The sequence below is a fragment of the Schistocerca serialis genome, chromosome 1 (genome assembly GCF_023864345.2).
Source record: "Schistocerca serialis cubense isolate TAMUIC-IGC-003099 chromosome 1, iqSchSeri2.2, whole genome shotgun sequence".
In the NCBI taxonomy this organism is placed as follows: domain Eukaryota; kingdom Metazoa; phylum Arthropoda; class Insecta; order Orthoptera; family Acrididae; genus Schistocerca; species Schistocerca serialis.
The window spans coordinates 1,061,016,277-1,061,039,021 of record NC_064638.1 but is presented as its reverse complement, the minus strand read 5'-3'; positions in this window follow the sequence as shown (position 1 = coordinate 1,061,039,021).

Here is a 22,745-nt window from a genome sequence, read left to right as displayed (position 1 = left end):
GACCGCTGCGGTCGCAGGTTCGAATCCTGCCTCGGGCATGGGTGTGTGATGTATTTAGGTTAGTTAGGTTTAAGTAGCTCTTAGTTCTAGGGGACTGAAGAATATAGATGTTAAGTCCCATAGTGCTCAGACCCATTTGATACGAATGGGCATTGAGTCAAACAGAGCTTGGATGGCGTGTACAGGTACAGCTGCCCACGCAACTTCTACACGATACCACAGCTCATCAAGAGTAGTGACTGGCGTATTGTGACGAGGCAGTTACTCGGCCACCATTGACCAGACGTTTTCAATTGGTGAGAGATCTGGAGAATGTGCTGGTCAGGGCAGTAGTCGAACATTTTCTGTATCCACATTTTTAAGGCCTGTACAAGACCTGCAACATGCGGTCGTGCATTATCGTGCTGAAATGCAGGGTTTCGCAGGGATCGAATGAAGAGCCACTAGTCGTAACATATGTGAAATGTAACGTCCACTGTTCAAAGTGCCGTCAGTGCGAACAAGATGTGACCGAGACGTGTAACCAATGGCACCCCATACCATCGCGCCGGGTGATACGCCATTATGGCGATGACGAATACAGGCTTCCAGTTTGTGTTCACCGCGATGTCGCCAAACACGGATGCGATCATGATGATGCTGTAATCAGAACCTGGATTCATCTGAAAAAATGACGTTTTGCCATTCGTGCACCCAGGTTCGTCGTTGAGTACACCATCGCAGGCGCTCCGGTGTGTGATGCAGCGTCAAGGGTTCCCGCAGCCACGGTCTCCGAGCTGATAGTCCATGCTGCTGCAAACGTCATCGAACTGTTCGTGCAGATGGCTGTTGTCTTGCAACATCTGTGTCCACCGTTCCATATTATGCTAACAGTCATTGGATCTCGACCAACGCGAGCAGAAGTGTCGCGATACGATAAACCGCAATCACGATAGGCTACAATCCGACCTTTATCAAAGTCGGAAACGTGATGGTATGCATTTCTCCTCCTTACACGAGGCATCCCAACAACGTTTCACCAGGCAACACCGGTCAGCTGCTGTTTGTGTGTGAGAAATAGTTTGGTAACTTTCCTCATGTCAGCACGTTGTAGGTGTCGCCACCGGCGCCAACCTTGTGTGAATGGTCTGAAAAGCTAATCATTTGCATATGACAGCATCTTCATCCTGTCGGTTAAATTTCACGTCTGTAGCACGTCATCTTCGTGGCGTAGCAATTTTAATGGCCAGTAGTGCATGTATGGGTACTGTACCCTTACATGAAGAAGAACAGCGCACTGAAGTTTTGAGAGCTCTTCTCGGGTGCACAGGCCTCCGTGAGACACTGCGTTGTTATGGACAAAGAGAAATTAGTTTGCATTTTTGTAGTGACGGAGATACTGAAGTCGTTCCTCCAGCTTCCTGATGGTAGCTGAGTATATTTCAAAGTTGATTGTTGCACCATGAGGGAGAACACCAGATTCCAATCTCGTATAGCGAGGAAACAACGAACACCTGTGTCTTTCTGTAAGAACTCTAATTTCCCTTATTTTAACGTGGTGATCGTTTCTCCCTATGTAGGTCGGTGTCAACAAAATATTTTCGCATTCGGAGGAGAAAGTTGGTGATTAGAATTTCGTGACAGGATTCCGTCGCAACGAAAAACACCTTTCTTTTAATGATGTCCATCGCAAATCCTGTATCATTTCTGACACTCTCTCCCATATTTCGCGATAATACAAAACGTGCAGCCCTTCTTTGAAATTTTTAGATGTACTCCCTCAGTCCTATCTGGTGAGGATTCCACACCGCGCAGCCTAGTGTAGGCAGTGGCTCTGAGCACTATGGGACTTAACATCTATGGTCATCAGTCCCCTAGAACTTAGAACTACTTAAACCTAACTAACCTAAGGACAGCACACAACACGCAGCCACCACGAGGCAGAGAAAATCCCTGACCCCGCCGGGAATCGAACCCGGGAACCCGGGCGTGGGAAGCGAGAACGCTACCGCACGACCACGAGATGCGGGCTAGTGTAGGCAGTATCCTTAGTATATCTGTTACATTTTCTAATTGTCCTGCCAATAAAACGCAGCCTTTGGTTAGCCTTCCCCACAACATTTTCTACGTGTTCTTTCCAATTTAAGTTGTTCGTAATTGTAATTCCTAGGTATTTAGATGAATTTGTGGCCTTTAGATTTGACTGATTTATCGTGTAACCGAAGTTTAACGGATTTCTTTTAGCACTCATGTGGATGACCTCATACGTTTCGTTATTTAGGGTCAACAATACCTCACCGTGCTTTTGTTCACTGCCAGGTTTCCGTAGACATTCCAAGAGCCCTTGAATATCTGTGATGTTCTGGTTTTCAGCCAAAAGAAACTCAATGACAGTTCTCTGCTTGGAATGCACATCCGTTACGGACGCAGTTTCGAAGGATGCATATAGTGCCGCCACCTATCTGAATTTCATGAAACTATAAGGGCTGAAGAGGAAATATTCCACGATGCCCCACAGCAAAGTCCGCTTTTTTTTTTCAAAAATTACTACGAGCTTTTAGAGAAGCAACACAAAAGGCAGGATTTCAGGAAAGAAAGAGGTCTGCAAAAGAAAGGGAGTGGACCCAGGAGGAAAATGAACGATACTCTTGAAGGATGAAGTCTGGGGGCAACGAAAATTAAACACAAAGAAGCAAAACCAAAGCTTTGACTAGGGCCTCCCGTCGGGTGGAACGTTCGCCGGGTGCAAGTCTTCCGAGTTGACGCCACTTCGGCGACTTGCGCGTCAATGGGGATGAAATGATCATGATTAGGACAACACGACACCCAGTCCCTGAGCAGAGAAAAGTCTCCGACGCAGCCGGGAATGACATTCTGTCGCGCTGACCACTGAGCTACCGGGGGCGGACAAACGAAGCTAATTTACCATATCTTCCAAAAATTCCTAAAAGGTTATTAGAAGAAATAATTAAAGAACATAATTTATTTGTTCTTCATAAATTACGAATAGTAAATAAATTATTAACTAGAAACATACTTGAAAGGAAAGAAAATATCTGTTACCGGAAGTTGTACTTTTATTATAAATTTTCTTACCATTTCCTTGTTTTCGGCAACGCAAATACATTGATTATGTCACCGAATTCATGTTAAGCAACGTTGTCGTGTTCTGTTGACAGGAGAGCTAAATTTTTCACCCATACTTGACCTTAAGTAGTTTTTATGACTTTTAATTCGCTGAATCCGCGGTCACAATGTACTGCAGTCGCTGGCATTGTCATAAATATTCATAAAGCTACTCGTATTGCAGTGTTTGGGTACACTTCTCGTAGCTCATACCTTGAGTGACAAAAAACGAGCTTAAAAATATCCAAATGGGAAGCGATGTCTATGCTCTTCATCACTTCTTCCACCTGGAACTTGCGAGCAGCTATTTCGCTAACTTGCTCCGACGCATCAACATCGCTACCGTAATTGGCGCCAATATTTACTGCACATTTATCATGATAGAACACAGAGCTTGCTTGCGTCAGGCTATGAAGGCTTTTGCGAGCAGCTGTCCTACCTGCTGGTGAATCTGCCGGGTTTTACGGTCATTGTCCTCTAAACTTCCATGTTTTAGAAACGTTACTTATAAGTTCGGGAAGATGTTAGAGAAACAGAACATCAGATCGGCTTTTAGATCAAGAATGAAATACGTATAGCCATCAGACCTGTGAAGGATAAGCTCCCTCCTCTATCATTATGTAGGGTAGACAAAATTTTTGTCCATGTGGTAATGTTTGTAATGAAACTGTAAATTCTAAAGGATCACGAAAGTCTTTGTCGACTAGATTAAGTACAAAACTAGGCTGCTGCGGATAGCGCTCTTCAGTCAGAAAATATGTTGCCTATTAAATTCCATTTCAACCAATGTAACGGAGATTATCAAAATCACCATTAATATCGAGTAGAATGGACAAGAGATTTAACATTGACACTGCCATTGTTTTGGGAAAATGCCGTACTTTTTACTTTTATCGAATTTTTGCTACAATTAAAATATTTTTGTGACTGGAACAGAAGGTTCATATTTTGTGAGATATTTAGAAATAGCATTTCGGCATACAAAAATAAAACTTCATTTAGTATGGTAAAATGGAAGGTTTAATTATATCATCACAGAATATATACTACGTAAATTATATTTGAAACATGAATGAAATTAGAATTATATTAATACCTTCAGCTGCTGATGGGCGTTGATATATATCAACGTGGATAGGTGAAAATATGTGAGGTGGTCGGGACTCGAAACCGGGATCTCCTGATTACACGGCAGACGCTCTATCCATCTGAGCCACCAGGGCACAGAGGATACTGCCACTGCAGGGACTGTCTCGCGCACGCCTCCCGCGAGACCCACATTCGTAGTGTCCCACCCCAACATACTCATTACTCGTGGAAGACATTCTTACCAAGTCCTGTTAGAGTTCGGGAAATACGTGTGCATCCGCATGGAAGAAGAAGGTCGCGGAAGGTATTGCCAGAACTATATACTTATATGATTATGGTGTCTGTTCTTTCGGACATGTCCGAAAGAACAGACACCATTGATGACCTGCAGCCGTCTACGAATGTAATGTGTGGACATACAATCTTAGAATGTGGGTCCCGCGGGAGGTGTGTGCCAGATAGTCCCTGCAGTCGTACTATCCTCTGTGCCTTCGGTGGCTCAGATGGGTAGAGCGTCTGCCATGCAAGCAGGAGGCACACATTTTCACCTGTCCCCGTTGATATACATCAACGCCCGTCCGCAGCTGAAGGTATTAACATAATTCTAATTTCGTGTTAGACAGCTGCAGGTCATATCCATATAAGTATATGAAACATGAATGTCATAAAAGGCTTTAAACTAAATCTTGGATGATGTAATAGCATTCGTAATGTCTTTTATTTACGTTACTTATTACCATAATACACTGAAGTGCCAAAGAAACTGCTATAGGCATGCGTACTCAGATACAGAGATATGTAAAGAGGCAGAATATGGCGCTGCGGTTGGCAACGCCTATATAAGACAACAAATGTTCGCCGCAGTTACTCTTGCTACAATTGCAGGTTATCAAAATTTAATTTAGTTTGAACGTGGTGTTATAGTCGGTGCACGAACCGTGGGACACAGCATCTCGGGGTAGCAAAGAAGTGGACATTTTCCTGTGCAACCATTTCACAAGTGTTCCATGAATATCAGGAATCTAGTAAAACGTCAAATCTCCGACATCCCTTCGGCCGAAAAAAATTCCTGCAAGAGCGGGACCAATGACGACTGAAGAGAATCGTTCAGTGTGGCGGAAATGCAACTCTTCCGCAGATTGCTGCAGATTTCAATGGTAAGCCATCAACAAGGGTCAGCGTGCGAACCATTCAACGAAACATCATCGATAAGGGCCTTCGGAGCCGAAGTCCCACTCGTATACCCTTGATGACTGCACGACACAAGACTTTACGCCTTGCCTGGGCTCGTCAACTCCGTTATTGGACTGTTGATGACTGGAAATATGTTGCCTGGTCGGACGAATCTCTTTTCAGATTGTGTCTATCGGATGGTTGGGTGCGGGTATGGAGATAACCTCATGAATCCATGGACCCTGCATGTCAGCAGAGGCTGTTCCATCGTGGCGAAGATTCTCTAGTGGTGTGGGGCGTATGCAGTTGGAGTGATATGGGACCCCTGATACGTCTAGATACAACTCTGACAGGTGTCATACACGTAGGCATCTTCTCTAATCACCTGCAGCCACTCATGTCGATTGCGCACTCCGACGGACTTGGGAAATTCCAGCAGGACAATGCGTCACCCCACACGTCCATAATTGCTACAGAGAAGGCTGCAGGAGCACTCCCCTGAGTTTATACACTCCCGCTGGCCACCAAACCCCCCCAGACATGAACATTATAGAGCATACCTGGGATGCCTTGCAACGTGTTATTCAGAAGAGATCTCCACCCCCTCGTAATCTTAAGGATTTATGGACAGACCTGAAAGATTCATGGCATCAAGTCCTTCCAGCACTACTTCAGACATAGTTGAGTTCATGCCACTTGTTGCGGCACTTCTGCGTGCGGAGATCCGAATGGGGACTAGTGCGGAATCTTTTGTCAATGGAAAGATCTTCATGATACTCCTTTAATTACGGGCCACATTTATTGTGGATAAACGTCGTGTGTCTTTAATGCAGTAGTTTTCATTGCTTTCTGCATCCTCATGCCGTTGATTACTGCCGATTCTTCCGCCTTTTAAGGCCAGTTTCCCATCCCAAGAATAAGACTGTGCCCTCAGCCTCTATACATTGCTTTGTCCTCTTTTACAACACCCTTGGCAGGATGACCGTCACTTCGGAACTCTTTGACCGCCATAGCTAATGATTTTTATTCAAAATTTAAGTAGTGTCGGTATGACAATGAACAAGGAGTTCTTCCCTATGGCAGTATTTGAAAAACTTTGACTTAGTGATGTCAAAGTAATACAGGGCTATTACAAATGATTGAAGCGATTTCATAAATTCACTGTAGCTCCATTCATTGACATATGGTCGCGACACACTACAGACACGTAGAAAAACTCATAAAGTTTTGTTCGGCTGAAGCCGCACTTCACGTTTCTGCCGCCAGAGCGCTCGAGAGCGCAGTGAGACAAAATGGCGACAGGAGCCGAGAAAGCGTATGTCGTGCTTGAAATGCACTCACATCAGTCAATCATAACAGTGCAACGACACTTCAGGACGAAGTTCAACAAAGATCCACCAACTGCTAACTCCATTCGGCGATGGTATGTGCAGTTGAAAGCTTCTGGATGCCTCTGTAAGGGGAAATCAACGGGTCGGCCTGCAGTGAGCGAAGAAACGGTTGAACGCGTGCGGGCAAGTTTCACGCGTAGCCCGCGGAAGTCGACGAATAAAGCAAGGAGGGAGCTAAACGTACCACAGCCGACGGTTTGGAAAATCTTATGGAAAAGGCTAAAGCAGAAGCCTTACCGTTTACAATTGCTACAAGCCCTGACGCCCGAAGACAAAGTCAAACGCTTTGAATTTTCGGCGCGGTTGCAACAGCTCATGGAAAAGGATGCGTTCAGTGCGAATCTTGTTTTCAGTCATGAAGCAACATTTTTTCTTAATGGTGAAGTGAACAGACACAATGTGCAAATATGGGCGGTAGAGAATCCTCACGCATTCGTGCAGCAAATTCGCAATTCACCAAAAGTTAACTTTTTTTGTGCAATCTCACAGTTTAAAGTTTACGGCCCCTTTTTCTTCTGTGAAAAAAACGTTACAGGACACGTTTATCTGGACATGCTGGAAAATTGGCTCATGCCACAATTGCAGACCGACAGCGCCGACTTCATCTTTCAACAGGATGGTGCTCCACCGCACTTCCATCATGATGTTCGGCATTTCTTAAACAGGAGATTGGAAAACCGATGGATCGGTCGTGGTGGAGATCATGATCAGCAATTCATGTCATGACCTCCACGCTCTCCCGACTTAACCCCATGCGATTTCTTTCTGTGGGGTTACGTGAACGATTCAGTTTTTAAACCTCCTCTACCAAGAAACGTGCCAGAACTGCGAGCTCGCATCAACGATGCTTTCGAACTCATTGATGGGGACATGCTGCGCCGAGTGTGGGAGGAACTTGATTATCGGCTTGATGTCTGCCGAATCACTAAAGGGGCACATATCGAACATTTGTAAATGCCTAAAAAAACTTTTTGAGTTTTTGTATGTGTGTGCAAAGTATTGTGAAAATATCTCAAATAATAAAGTTATTGTAGAGCTGTGAAATCGCTTCAATCATTTGTAATAACCCTGTATTATCCATGGGTGTATCACGTCGACTACGCGATGTGTCAATGCATATTTCGGCTTTGTTCCACGGATAATTTTGCTCTCCCTATATGATTCTGGGTCTTCCCTGGTACAATTAAAATATTTGAAAATAAAGAGTGGACAAATTTATATGAGCGGATTTAAAGCTTTTAATTGTTGGCAGATGTAGAATATAGCATGAGCTAGAGTGTCGACAGTGGGGCAGTCATATGTCTAACGATTACATAAGACATTGTGAAATAATTTATTGGAGTTAGCTCACCAAACTCTCTGCTCATTGAATGAAGGCTTAGCTCAACTCTACGATGCATGCTGCGCATCGGTGAAGGTAGAAGCGTATGATACAACATTACCATATATGAGCACTGAACTACTATCTCATTGAAGTTTGTTTGTACGCCCTGCTATACGTAAGAGTTTGTAAAACCCTCTACATCCCAATATAAACAAAAAGGAACCACCATAATCGAGGGAACGAGACAAGCTCATCACAAGCGATTGGTCCTGCAATGATGATACTGGAAACCAGAAGCAGAGAACGAATGAATAATTACTTCCTAATATTACTCATGCTTCGGTTATTGGGCCTTCAGGCTGGCTGTGGGGAACTAATCCTGTTCTAACACTGCTAACACATCTTGAGAGAGTCTGCTTCGAGCATGCAAGCTGTCTCTTGCTTTAATCATCCTACTGTTGTTTTTTTATGAGAATCTGAGCCATTTCACTAGCGCCTTGTTCCCTCGACATCTTATGGTATGTTCATCAAGGAACATGTTCAGAGCTTTTCTGTAAATTCTCTGTGTGAAAGGTCCTTACAGTTTCTTCACCGCCACTGACTTTTAAGATGTATGTTCCCCGGTCTGTGTGCTGCACCTTGGAAAACGTAAATATCTCTGTTGACCAGTTCGGTAGTTAGCACTTCTCAAACAGGGTTTTGTGCATCGAAACATACACCAAATCATCTACTTTTAACTTCAGTTTGTGTGGATCACCATCCTAATACGACTGTATTTCGAAGGCTGTGTCATGGAAATTAATAGAGCTCTTCTTATTTGTATAGTGAGTAGTGCAGTTGTACTTGTCAATTATTTGCTGTAGAAAGTTTAGCCATTTTTATGTCTTTTGAATATGAAATTGCTTCCTCATATGGTTTTTAATCATCCTGTAGAACTATTTGATAATACTAGCTTTGAGATGACAGGATAATGAATAATTATTTATTCCCTATCGGTCCATTACCACTTCGATATGTATATTGTAAAATTCTCCTCCATGGTCGGTCTGAAGTTCGTTGGGTGACTGATTCGTTCCAGCCTGTAACAGTTATTCAGAAACCTCTGAAGCCTCCTTCCCCATCTTTAACTTCAAAGGTAGGAACCAAGCTAATTTGGATTATATGCCCATGACCATTACACTGTACCTGAAACCACTATCCGATCATTAGTAGTATCGCTCATCTGTGAGATCAGCCTGTCACAAATTATCCAACACTCTTACTACCACTTACTTTAAGGTCTATGAAGCCTATTAACAACTGTCTCCATAATTAATTGATGACGAATTCTTCTCACAGCTGAGATAAGATCGATAATATCTCGTTTGCGCGACCCGTGTTCCCTGTGGCAGCTGATGCTGTAAGTAGTCGTAATCGATCTACGGTTTCATGTCATCGTAATATTCATACTCGAGAGGTAGGTTTTCCAGACATTTGTGCTGAGCTTCTACCCTTTTACCTGTGCTATGTACAGCTAATGCTACTGATTTAATTATACGAGGTATGGCAATAAATAAACTGGACTCATGCTCTCTTTCTTGAAAAAACTTACACAACTGAAATGTTGTCCCCTTCAATCTACGCCCCTTCCAGACCCTACACCGCTCCATGCGAATTTTCCAATGTTGCAAGCAGTTATGTAAGTCTTTTTCTGTTAAGCTGTTGATGAGGCTCGTCATTTTTTCCTTCACTGTATCCACAGACTTGGACCTGTCTCCTTTAAGCGCAGAGTTCGGTTTTGGCTAAAGAAATAAGTCGCATGGTGCCAGGTCAGGTGGATACGGTGGATGTTCCATCTCTTGACTGTTGTTTTTCGCCGAAAACTTCTTCACAGTCATAATGTTACGGGCCAGCACATTGTCCAGCCGAAGAATCCATGAGTAATTCTTCCGCAGATCTGGACTCCTTCGTTGCACACTTTCATGGAGGGTACACAAAATAAATGTAGATAACCCCTTGGATATCCAAGAAAACAATCATCATTGCTTTGAATTTTGATTTGCTCATGTACACTTTCTTCTTCCTAGAGAGTTGAGGGTTGTTCCACTGTGTGGATTGTCGCTAAATCTCTGGATCATGTTAAAATATCCATGTTTCATCACACGTAATTACTCTGTTGAGGTAATCTGGGTAATTTTCAATGTTTTCAAGAGTATCAGCACAGCAGTCCAGTGGATGTTGCTTTTGCTCTTGGGACCACTTTAACATAAACCTTTGCCATTCCCAGATCATCATCAAAATCTGTCTAATGGTTTCCTTTTTAATGCACGCAAGTTCTGAAATTGGCGGTCTTTTTCAACAGTTCTACTTTCTTTCTCCACATTCTCCTCAGTTTTCGAAGTGGAATGACTGCCCGATTTCGGATGATTTCGAATCCTCTTCGACGCCTTCCAACCGTCTTTGAGTCTCTTAAGCCACTCGAATACTTGTGTATGAGATAGACACTGATCACCATAAACTTGTTTCAACAAATCGGAAGTTTCTCTGGCTGATTTTTCAAGTTTCATGAAGAATTTTGCGTTATCACGTTGTTCCACTTTAGAGCGTAGCATAATTCCGAAGGAGCTTAGACACACAACCAATTTCTGAGAAGGCTCACAGCCAGACTAGCTATCACAGCGGTCTGAAATTTTTTGCGAGTGTCAAAAGTTATTCCCCCAGTCTTCTTTCTCATCAACGAAGCCGGAAACGAGGACAACAAGTAGTCCTGTTTCTTTATTGCCATACCTCCTATTCTTGCATCAGTCAATCTTTGAAGCTTTCATTCGTCCTTTTGGGCTCCTATGTGTACTCGTCATATGTAATATTTCACCATATTTTTTTATATCTTTCCGGGTATACTTTTTGACGTTAGACGTTCTTAAGAGTATTAACTCTAATAAACAGGGCATTCTATCAAATTCCTTATGCCTAATTGTCATAGCATTCTCAGTTGAACATAACTGATGCTTACCTAAACTATAGGATAGTCCTGCTGACTCCATATGTTCTAACATAACATTACTGCAACGAATAATGAAGTCAGTAATAACTTTTACTCCCTCATCTTCTACATCTTCTCTCCTGCCTCCATCCACAGTGTATGACAGCCCTTTGAGACTGTAAGTGCCGGCTTAAATGATCTCATGAGATGCTGATCTCATTAACAATCGTAACTTCCGTCAAATAGTCTTCCATGCCTGAATAACTTTACGATTTGTCGACTACATGTTGTTGTATATTAAGCCATTTTTGATATAGTTTACAACTTATATGGGAGTCAAGTGCCATAGTTTTCGCCTTGATATAGCCAAGCATATCTGTTAGCTTTGCGTTGAATTCTTCAATTTTTTCATTGAAATATAAATTACATTGCCGGTTCCTAGCATTCAACACCTCGGCCTTAATAGTCCCTGCCTCAATAAGACTTCTCATTTCATTAAATTAGCGTTGGTCGCCTCTGTTTTTCCGCCAAACAGACGCATGTTCCTTGCGCCCTCTGAGCGAGTGTGTGACACATGTGCAAAATTATTTATAATTCACAATATACTGAGACAGTTACATTTTGATACACTGCGTTTTACGCAGAATTTCATTGAAGTTTCGTTTACATGGGCTCTCATTCAGTTTCCTGCTTTTATCTCTAACCAGAAAGCCATACTGAGAGTTATTCCAGCATTCCCCATGTATGATAACGCATTCATTAAACGACGTGTCAGTACATACTTGTACTTGGCAAATATGCTTTAAATTCAATCAGTCCTGTTTGGAAGCAATAATGTGTGCATTATCTCCGACCATCTGCTTCAGGATCCTCGAGTATGTCTGGCTTAAATCACATATATTGACTTTCATACGGCGACCAAAGAAGAAATATCTACGGATCTCGTCCCGATTTTTCATAATGACGTCGTAAAATTCGAGTACGTTGTTTGGCTTTGCTTTTTCAGGTAATGAAATTTCACTGCTTTCGCCGAACAGCTGGTATGTTACTCCTTCAATACCATGAAAAATCTCCTGAAATACCTGATATTTTGACTGAAACAGAGACATGAAAAAAGTATACACAAAGTAACAACATTGTCAGTCAGATAAAAATTCATACTCTAGGTCATGATCTCGTGTTCCCCAGTACTACATTTGCTATGTGTGGTTAATGGCTTTTCGTACATGAGGAAATTCTGGGCAAAATGTTCTCGTAACTGCAAGTGAGACCTGTAGAGAGCCTACTATACAAAAGTATAGTGCCAAGAGTAAATTCACTATTTCATAGAGAAGACTCATGTGAGCCGCACATGATTTAAAGGTTATTGTCAATTTTGCTTGATGTGAAGATTACAACATGTAGCTTCATTGAGATATATGTTTATGATTAAAGCAAGAGACAGCTTGCATGCTCGAAGCAGACTCCCTCAAGATGTGTTAGCAGTGTTAGGACAGGATTAGTTCCCCACAGCCAGCCTGAAGGCCCAATAACCAAAGCATGTGTAATATCAGGAAGGAATTATTCATTCGTTCTCTGCTTCTGGTTTCCAGTATCATCACTGCAGGACCAAAGGCTTGTGATGAGCTTATCTCGTTCCCTCGATTATGGTGGTTCCTTTTTGTTTATATTGGGATGTAGAGGGTTTTATAAACTCTTAAATATAGCAGGGCGTATAAACAAACTTCAATGAGATAGTAGTTCAGTGCTCATATATGGTAATATTGAATCATACGCTTCTACCTTCATCGATGCGCAGCATGCATCGTAGAGTTCAGCTTAGCCTTCATTCGATTAGCAGAGAGTTTGGTGAGCTAACTCCAATAGATTATTTCACAACGTCTTATGTAATCGTTAGACATATGATTGTCCCCACAGTCGACACTCTAGATCATGCTATATTTTAGAGCGTATACTTCTATCTTTGCGCAAGTGAGTTGTGGATGTTTTATTTATATGCACCACCTGAAAAACAAGTGAAGTGCCCAAAAGGTTTGCTTAACTACCATACAATGCTGTGCTCCGAACATACATTCTCTGAAATTTTTTCGCCACATTTAGACTTACGTTTGATACTTCTCTTGGCCAAGAATGCCCTTTTTGCCAGTGCTATTCTGCATTCTATGTCCTCCTTTCTCCATCCATCATATGTTACTTTGCTGCCTAGGTAGTAGGATGCCTTAATTTCATCTGCTTAATGATCACCAATCGTGATGTTAAGTTACTCCTTGTTTTCATTTCTGCGTCATTTCCTTACTTACATCTTTCCTCTGTTTACTCTCAATCCATATTCTGTAGTGATTATACTGTTCATTCCATTCAACCGATCATGCTATTCTTCTTCGTTCTCACTGAGGATAGCAATGTGATCAGCTAATCTTGTCACTGATATCTTTTCAGATTGAATTTGGATCGCACTCTTGAACCGTTCTCTTATTTTCGTCATTGCATTTTCGACGTATAGATTAAACATAAGGGACGAAAGACTATATCCCTGTCGCACATCCTTTTCAATCCACGAACTTTGTTTTTGATCTTCCACTCTTATTGTTCCCTCCTGGTTCTTGTACATATTTTATATTACCCATTTTCCCATAGCTCACTCCTATGTTTCTCAGGATTTCGAACATCTTGCGCCACTTTAAATTTTAGAACCCTTTTTTAGGTCGACAAATAATATTAACGTGTCTTGATTTTTCTTCAGTGTTGCTTCGACTATTAACTGCAACACTGGTGCTTTTACCCTCCTGAGGCAGTCTGGTCATCATCTAATAGATCCTCAGTTTTCTTTTCCTTTCTCCTGTGTATCATTCTTGTCATTAATGTGGATGCATGATATGTGAAGCTAATTGTGGGATTATTCTCTCACTTGTCACCTCTTGAAATCTTGGGAATTGTGTGGATGATGTTCATCCAAACGTCTGATGGTATATATCCAGCCTCATACATTCTACACACCATCATGAATAATCGTTTCTGTTGCCGTTCCCCAGAGATTTTAGAATTTCCTATAAAATATTATCGATCCATTCTGTAAAATTTGATTTTAAGTCTTCCAAAGCTCTCCAAAATTCTGTTTCTATTACTGGTTCCCCTCTCATCTACATCGATTCCTGTTTCTTTTTCTAACACGTCATACGACATATCTCCCCCTCCATAGAGGTCTTCGATGTACTCTATCCACCCATCCGCTCGCTCCTCTGGATTTAACATCGGAATTCCCATTGCACTCTTAATGTTACTAACCTTGCTTTTAATCTCATCGAAGGATGTTTTGACTTTTCTATATATGGAGTCAATCCTTCTGACAATCGTTTCTTTCTCGATTTCTGCACATTAAGCAAATAGCCATTTCTCCCTATCTTCCCTGAACTTACAGTTTATTTCGTTTCTAAGTGACTTGCATGTCATATTCCTGAACTTTCCTGTACATTACCTTACTTCCTCCTTTCGTTAATGGAACGAAGTACTTCTTTGCAATTACCTTCCTTGTACCTACGCTTTTGTCTCCAACTTTTGTGACTATCCTTTGTAGAGATGTCCACTCTCCTTCAACTGAAATTCTTACCACGCTATTTATTATCGCAGTGCCTACATCCACAGATATCTTCAAGCATACCTCTTCATTGCTTTGTACTCACATGTCCCATTTCTTCTCACATTAATACTTTCTGACTGGTACCTTAAGCTTCAACCTACTCTTCATCATTATCAAATTGGGATTCGAGTCTATATCTGCTCCTGGGTAAGCCTTACGATCCAATATCTGATTTCCGAACCACTGCCTGGCCAAGATGTAATCTAACTCAAAGGTTCCTGACCTCCTGGCCTTTTCCGAGTAAACCACCTCTTCTTGTGATTTTTGAACAGACTATTCGCTATTACTATCTGGAATTAATTGCAGAACTCAATTAGTCTTTTCATTCCCACTACCAAGCCCATGTTTTCCAACCCCGCGGGATAGCCACGTTCTCTGAGGCACCTTGCCACGGTTGCGTGGCTTCCCCGGAGGTTCGAGTCCTTCCATGGGAATGGGTGTGTGTGTGTGTGTGTGTGTGTGTGTGTGTGTGTGTGTGTGTGTGTGTGTGTGTGTGTGTTTTGTCCTTAGCGTAAGTTAGTTTAAGTTGTGTATAAACATAGCGACCGATGACCTTAGCAGTTTGGTCCCATCGGAAGTTACCACCACCCATGTTTTCCCGTAACCCGTTCTTCTCTCCTTTCCTTAAATGCATTCCGTTCCCCCATGACTAGTAGATTTTTATCTCCCATCTTCTACTTGCGACGTCAGCATGTACTCTTGAACTATTATTGTCGGTTTTGGTTTACTGTTGATAGTGAAGAGAACAACTTTGTCACTGAACTTTTCAAAGTAATTCACTCTCTGTCCTACCTTCATATTCACAGCGAATCCAACTCCCGTAATATCATTTTCTGCTGTTGTCCGTCCAGAAATCCTTGTCTTCTTTCCATCTCACTTCACTGACGCCCACTGTATCTAGATAGAACATTAACATTTCTCCTTTCAGATTTTCTAGCTTCCCTACCACGTTCAAACTTTTGATATTTCACGCCCCGAGTCGTAGAACTTCGTCCTTTCGTTTGTTATTCAGTCGTTTTCTCACTGTTCACTTCCTCTTGGCAGTCCTCTCCCAGAGATCCGAATAGAAAACTAGCCCGGAATCTTTTGCCAATGGAGAGTTCATCGTAACACTAATTCAGTGACAGGCCATTTTCTCTGTGGATACACGTTATGTGTCTTTCATGCAGTAGTTTCCGCTGCCTTAGCATCCTCGGGCCATTGCTCATTTCTCCGGCTTTTAGGGGCAGTTTCCCACCCTAGGGGCAAGAAAGTAGTCAATCTCTGTCCATTCCTCCACCATCTTTGACAAGGCCGTTGGTCGATTGAGGGTGCCTTGTTATGTAGAAAGTATTTGGCCGCATTGCTGATTATGTTTTTTTTCATAATTTAAGCAGCGACTGTCTACAAACACGAGACTGAGGACGTTTTGATTACTAATCAAAGACGTTACCCTTCCACCGTGGGAGGTGTCATAAATTTGAGTCAAATTTCTAAAAATTACTTGGCTGTATGAGCCAGCTAATCAGCATTGCGTTGCTCCCACCCTGCCACGGATGCTTGCATTGATTAGTTTGAGAAGGCTATCACAAAGTCGTTGTATCAGCTCCAGCAGTGCGCTTATCCACAACTGTTGTAACTGGTCTTTCATATCCTGGATACCGACACTGGGATGGAGTTGACGTCATAGCTGGTCCCAAACGCATTCTATCAGTGATGGATCTGGGTATCTTTCTGGCTGCGGGATACCTCATCAAACACATAGGCTATGTGTGGACAGGCACTGTCCTTTTGATAAATGGCACCACCATACTATCGCATGAAATGTAAGACGTGAGGACGTAGGACGTCCATGACGTACCGTTGTGCCGCCATAGTTCCCTCAATCAGTACCAGTCGTGACCTGGAATCAGGCCCAATAGCACCCCACACCATGACACCACGAGTAACACCGCTGTGCTTTTCCAAAAATGCCTACAAACGATGGTCGTGTGGGTTAATACAGATCCGCGATTCGTTACAGAACGCAGTGCGACGCCATCATCAGTCCATTCTTCCCGCTCACGGCACTGCTCCAAACCCATCAGCTTGTGTTGTGGTGTTAACGGCAGCCTTCTCATGGGATGGTAATCCCATTGTCCGGTTGCAGCTAGTCTGCCAAATGCCTGGTGACTAAGATTACTGCAGGAGTCCATTATTCTGATAGCAGGCGCAGATATGAAGGGATTACGCTGTGCGTAGTCTACAGTAAGACGATGCTCCCTTATGGTGGTTAGACGTAGCTGGCCGAAAGCTTCACAAAGAGTATGGTTGCCCTCACGCTCTGATTCTGTACAACATCGGGCCACTGTCACAGTCAAATACCCCATATATTTGGACATGAATGGTTCTACCAGCCGAACAAATGGAGATCTACTACGAGGCGCATTTTTAACTTTGTCAGGTAGTGAAACACTGTGTGACATGGTTACGTGGCACCTGCTTGTGCTTCACAGTAACTACTCAACATATGACACTGTTCACGCCGCTTATATACTCTACCATCCCTAGTAACAACATTAAAAACAAACAACACCATAACATTTTATAAATTATTAGTCAGACGACTAGTTTCAATGCTAAATTTGCATCATCTTTATATGTTGTTTATCAGAAAACAACCTATGTAGATTAAATGCCTGTGGCTAATAACTTAATGGACGTAAAAATAAAGATACCACAACTGCTTTAAAGTACCCTGTGAGTCCACACATTTACACATGGAAAGGTGATATATCTTTTTTCCTATTTTCTCTTCCTTTTTTTATTTACGGAAACTTGAATCACAAAATGGATAAAAGTATATGAACACAAGAGGACACAATAGAAAAATCTATCATAGTAATCATATGTGTGGTCATTAGCATAGATGGAAGAAGTGGAACTTTCTAAGCTTACTTTAAAACTATGACAGTATAAAGAAACATGGCTCATAATTATAAATTTAGGGCAAAACTTGATGTTTTGCCCTAAATTTATAATTATGAGCCATGTTGCTTTATACTGTCATAGTTTTAAAGTAAGCTTAGAAAGTTCCACTTCTTCCATGTATGCTAATGACCACACATATGATTACTATGATAGATTTTTCTATTGTGTCCTCTTGTTTTCATATACTTTTATCCATTTTGTGATTGTGGTAAAACTTAAAAATATACAGTGATAAACAAACACGATGTGTAAAAGATTGTAGATGTGGTGTAAGGTATGTAAAATGCCACAAGAACTGACATGGTGCAGGTCAGCCACAAGCAAAAGTGTAATAGAAGAAATACTTCAGTTGATCGATGAAAGAGGAATTACAAAAATGATCAGCGAAATTCAAGAATAAAGAAATACAAGACGCCTAGGAATGAAATAAATAGGAAGTGCAGGGAAGTTAAGACGAAATGGCTGCATGAAAACTGTGAAGAAATCGAAAAAGAAATGATTGTCGGAAGGACCGACTCGACATATACGGAAGTCAAACCAACCTTCCGTGAAATTAAAAGCGAGGGTGGTAACATTAAAAGTAGGGGAGTTCCACTGTTAAATGCAGAGGAGGGATCAGATAGGTGGAAAGAGAACACTGAAGGTCTCTACGAGGTGGAAGATTATAAGATGTGATCGAAGAAGAAACTGGAGTTGCTATAGAAAAGATAGGGGATCCAGTATCAGAATCGAAATTTAAGAGATCTTTGGAGGACTTGAGATCAAATAAGGTAGAAGGGGTAGACAACATTCCAACATAATTTCTAAAATCTTTGTTGCAAAAGGACTATTCACGTTGCTGTGTCGAATGTATGAGTCAGGCTACATACCATCTGACTTTGGGAAAAATATCGTCCACACAATTCCGAAGACTGTAAGAGTCGACAAATGCGACAATTACCGCAATCAGCTTAACAACTCATGCGTCCAAGTTATTTACAATAATAATATACAGAAGAGCGGAAAAGAAAATTAAGGATTTGTTAGAAGACGATCAATTTGGCTTTAGGAAAGTTAAAGACATCAGAGAAGGAATTTTGACGTAGCGGTTGATAATGGATGGAAGACTAAAGAAAAATAAAGACACGTTCATAGGACTTGTCGATCTGGAAAAATGGCGGTAAGCTGTAGGGAGAGACGCGTAATATACAAAATGTACAAGATCCAAGAGGGAATAATAAGAGTGGATGACGAAGAATGAAGTTCTCGGATTAAAAAAGGTGTAAGACAGGCTTTTATTCTTTCGCCTATACTGCTCAATCTGTACATCGAAGAAACAATGATGGAAATAAAAGAAAGATTCAGGAGTGGAATTAAAAATCAAGGTGAAAGGACATCTATGATACGATTTTTGATGACATTGCTATACTGAGTGAAAGTAAAGAAAAATTACATAATCTGCTGAATGGAATAAACAGTCTAATTAGTACGGAATAGGGATTGAGAGTAAATTGAAGAAAGACGAAAATTTTGAGAAGTAGCATGAATGAGAACAGTGAGAAATTTAATATGAATATTGACTGTCACGTAGTAGATGAAGTTAAGGACTTCCTCTACCTAGACGGCAAAATAACCAATGTTGGACGGAGCAAAAGGACGTCAAAAGCAGACTAGCACTGGCGAAGAGGGTATTCATGACCAAGGTAAGTCTACTAGTATCAAAGACAGGCCTTAATTTGAGGAAGAAATTTCTGACAATGTGCCTTTGGAGCACAGCATTGTGTGATAATGAAAGATGGACTGTGGAAAAACCGGAACAAAAGAGAGTCGAAGCATTTGAGATGTGGTGCTATAGACGAATGATGAAAAGTAAGTGGAGTAATAAGGTAAGGAATGAGGAGGTTCTGCGCAGGATAAGAAAGGAGGAAAGGAATAAGTGGACAACACTGACAAGGACAGGATGATAGGACATCACTTTAGACATCAGTGAATAACTTCCACGGCACTAGAGAGAGTTATAAAGGGCAAAAGCTGTAGAATAAGGCAGAGATTGGAATACATCCAGCAAATAATTGAGGATGTAGGTTGTAAGTGCTACTCCGGGATGAAGAGATTGTCACAGGAGAGGAATTCGTGGTGGACTGGATGAAACAAGTCAGAAGACAGATCTCAAAAAAAAAAGTAGAATTCCTAAACTGGTTCTCTCTGCTACATTCAGAAGAATAAGGACTAGCGACGACCTACTGCATGATATGATACAGACAACAGAAAACACCACTGCAAAGCACCGTCTACTGCGGTGTATTGAGAAGCATAAAACTCGTCACACTTAAACCAGGATCCAACCCGTAGCAATAACTTGTCATGGCTAGATGTCAGAGATCGTCATCAATCGGGAATCTGACGACGCGATTATGTTTTAAAGCACTATATAACCCCTAAGCTGGTTGTCTCCACTACTATCGGCAGAAGGAGGAGACGGTAGATTCTACTGTGTGATAGAATAAAGACAACAGCAAACACCACTGCAACACGATGTCCACTTGGACCCGATCTGTAGTAATAAGTTTACATGGCTAGATGTAAAAGATTGCTATCAATCGGGAATATAACATTATGACTGGATTTTTAAAGCACTATAGAATTCCAAAATTAGTTCTGATAGGATAGGGACAACAGAAAATACCACGGCAAGATAGAGCCCAATTCGATGTATTGAGAAGCACTAAACCATACACACTTGAACCATGACCCAGTCTGCAGCAGTAGCTGCTGTGGGTGATGCCTGAGATCGCTGAAACACTCACACATCCTGTGCACTCACCTCCCAGACATCCACACACAGCGCGCCCGTCCCCTCATACACCGTCGGGGCCGACGTTCAGGGGTCAGTAAAAATTACCGCCCTGATCGCAGCCGCAGTTGTGGACGCCCGTGCGTGGCAGAGAGCACCACCCTTGGAAGGCATACAGGGATGATTGGAGTGGTAGTAATTTTGATATTATCAATACGTCCAGTTCAACCATCCATCATTATGAATATTCTTTCATGCAGTGCATGTATGTCCGCTCCTGTCGTGCTCACCCAGCACACTGGTCAATTCGCCAGCCCTCGATACCGTGGCTAAGATCAGACAGCTATTCTTTGTATCTATCACATGCTGAGCTAATCCGTTACTTCCGGTTGCCGACACCTTGTGACCGTCGCTGCAGCCAGCCACTGTGAACTGTGAAACAAGCACCTGCAGCTTGGACACATACAGTAGTTCTAAACAATTCCATCCCGACATAGATCACCGCAAGTGTAAAAAATCCAATTTACCCATTCTGAGGCAGCGATGTTGTTGACTATACACCTCGGATTTCTTACCTGAAATGTACATTTCCCCCTTTTATACAGGTTATTTCCGAAGACAGAAAAAGTCGAGGCATACACACATTTCCACTTCTTTGAAAATTATGAAATAACATGGCGTAGGCACAATTCCTATAAGTATTTTCTCATCAGGCAGGGAAACATCTTTTCTTATCCGTTACATTATGCATCACAGAACTAGAATATTACACTCATTTTTGCTCATGATGGTGAGCTAAGATCTACTTCCGTCAGAGGACACCTCCGCACTGCTGGACTCCCTCTTAAGGTAACCAACTGCCTCACAACACATAAAGTCACAGAGAAGTTGTAAATATCAGGTTTATACTACGTAAGCCGGCCGCTGTGGCCGAGAGGTTCTGGGCGCTTCAGTCCGGAACCGCGCTGATGCTACGGTCGCAGGTTCGAATCCTGCCTGGTTCATAAATGTGTGTGGTGTCCTTAGGTTAGTTAGGTTTAGGTAGTTCTAAGTCTAGGGGACTGATGACCTCAGATGTTACGTCTCATAGCGCTTAGAACCATTTGAACCATGTACCATGTATCACTTTATAAACTCGATAATACATCTAATTTTATTACAACAGTCGTCTCTCCCTGTATAGGTCAGAGTTTCAATTATTGTTAAAAGATACCGTCACAACGAAAAATACGCTGAGTGAAGCATCATATCCGTGCTGACCTAGCCATTGCGTCCACCCACCAGGCAGCACGTCACCGATATCAAATTGATGGGCTAATTAATTAAATTTATCACGAGATTCACTTTGCATAGTGAGTAATTATTCGTTTTTGGAAGTCGAATTATATTCAGCAGATAGTTCAAATGGGAATCCCTGGAGGGAATATGATTTTTGAGGAACACTATTGAGAACCAACATTTGAAGGTGACCACAGAAACACTCTACTGCCAGCAACATATATTAAGCGTAAGACCATACTATTAAAAATGCGATCACAACGACTGTGGTACCATCACCCTGAATGGAGGTGTTCTTGGTTCTACAGAGATACACAACAGTCGCTGACAGCGATACAAGATCTGGTACAAATGCTGTCTGCGACTTGGCATCAAGTCTCTCATTTCAATCACACACTTGCTTTGGATCCTATGGAGACATCTTTTAATTGATTACAGCCACTGGTGACTCATATTCATGGCACACTCATATCTCGAAAGTAGTCACTTCTTTCGAATCCTATCTCCTACAGAGAAATTCCAACGTGGCTTCAGGCAGTCCCTCTGCTTCTTGTAACAGTTCCTCTGTCTCTTCCCCGCCCTTCCTCCGTATTTATCCCTGTGATCGCCCTAATTTAAGTCAGGACCGAGCTGAAGTTGGAGGGAGCTTTATCTAAGATCTTCTGCAACCTGTGGAGAAGTAGGTTGAGCTGCGTTAATTCGACAGGAGTGCCTTCCTTGACCACTTGATGGTAAATGACAACATTTTGCTGTAGCTCCACCAATGGTGCACAATGAGCAAGACCAGCGACAAAACAAATCTTTCTCCTACAACATGAAGTATTGTAAAAGACAGTACATGCAGTTATGGGAACTGAAAGAAGGACAAGGATTTTGTTACTGCTTTGTTGTGCATCACCAAAGTACAGGTAGTGCAGTCTGAAGGAGATCTACGACCATCACAGTGCTTTCATGTCTGTCCCCCAAACGTTTTACCACTGTTATTTTGTACCCTCCATTAGAGAAAAACTACTAGCTGTAAAAGCTCTGCTAACTTCATCTGACAGAGAACTCAATAAGATTTT